Source organism: Penaeus monodon, chromosome 30 (assembly GCF_015228065.2).
Source record: "Penaeus monodon isolate SGIC_2016 chromosome 30, NSTDA_Pmon_1, whole genome shotgun sequence".
Lineage (NCBI taxonomy): Eukaryota > Metazoa > Arthropoda > Malacostraca > Decapoda > Penaeidae > Penaeus > Penaeus monodon.
The window spans coordinates 23,735,853-23,736,976 of NC_051415.1; the positions used below are offsets into that span (position 1 = coordinate 23,735,853).

Here is a 1,124-nt window from a genome sequence, read left to right on the forward strand (position 1 = left end):
TTTATATACGGGCTTGATGAATCAAATAAAGAACGAGTGTGGTTTACTTACATGGCACATACGGTGTACTTAATTGTTTCATCTGTTGCTAATATGTATTTCGGAGGTGTAAGAATGGCTTCGAACCTTGGCAAAACGTAATCTTCAACTTTAAATGTAGTGGTATCTATGCAGTCCTGCTTCCTGACAAATATCGTGTATGTCCCCTGGGAATATAGAAAGAAATGTATTCTTTTTGTCAAGAATTTGTACTGTAAATATATATCTACATCATGTTCTTTTTTTCTACTGAGTTGCGTTCGAATGTTCTTTCCTTTTTATTTTCTTCACTCACGTGATTAGGTTCGTCTGCCAGTGTCATGGACAAGTGCACGAGGCCGTCGGAATTGTCAACATTTTTCCATTGCGCAATTCGAATGCCAGTTGGCGTCGTTATCCAAACCTCGTCGTACTGAAAAGGTTTGGGGAAATTCAGTCGTTTAGATTAAAAATATGAAAGAATGTGTAATGCTCCAAGAAAGTACATTAGCAGAGCGTTGATATGCAATTATTATACTTGCACTGATAATTTACAGCCCTGAAATGTTCAATTCTGTCTTCAAGTTTCAGCTATTTTCCTACAGTGTTGCCATTAATATTTTCACAAAACTGCTAGACTGACCTTTAGAAAAAATGACAGACACAAGAGTAAACTCTCCTCGTTTTTTTCGCTATAAAGGACTTAAGAATCACTAAATATTGAGTAAACTTTCAAAAATTTTCCCTCTAGATCACAACCGCCAGACCTAACAAGAGTGGCAACACCGCTGAAGTGTGTCTCTCGCCTCCGTACCTCCCTTGTGCTGATCTGAAGCAACGGGCCTTCGAGCGAAAGAATCCGAAACTGAACTTCGTGGCCAGGTCTGTAGAGGTATTTGTCTGTCTGAATGAAAGTCTTGTCAGTCGGGCGTGTCACAAAATAGATCTGTTGTTTCACGCTGACGTCAGAGCCTTCGATGGAACCAATCATTGTCAAGTGTCCCATGTAGGCTTCAGTTTCGCTGGTGATCACGTCTCTGCAGGTGACGCCCTTCCCTGCAAACGCCATGTGTTGAATTTCTCATTCGGTGGCTGATCAAGGTCAT

The 1,124-nt window shown here is 40.7% G+C and overlaps 1 pseudogene; it reads right to left on the reverse strand.

The window, feature by feature from the left end:
* LOC119592654 overlaps positions 1-1,124 on the reverse strand; it is a 22,140-nt pseudogene that overhangs the window by 17,650 nt on the left and 3,366 nt on the right.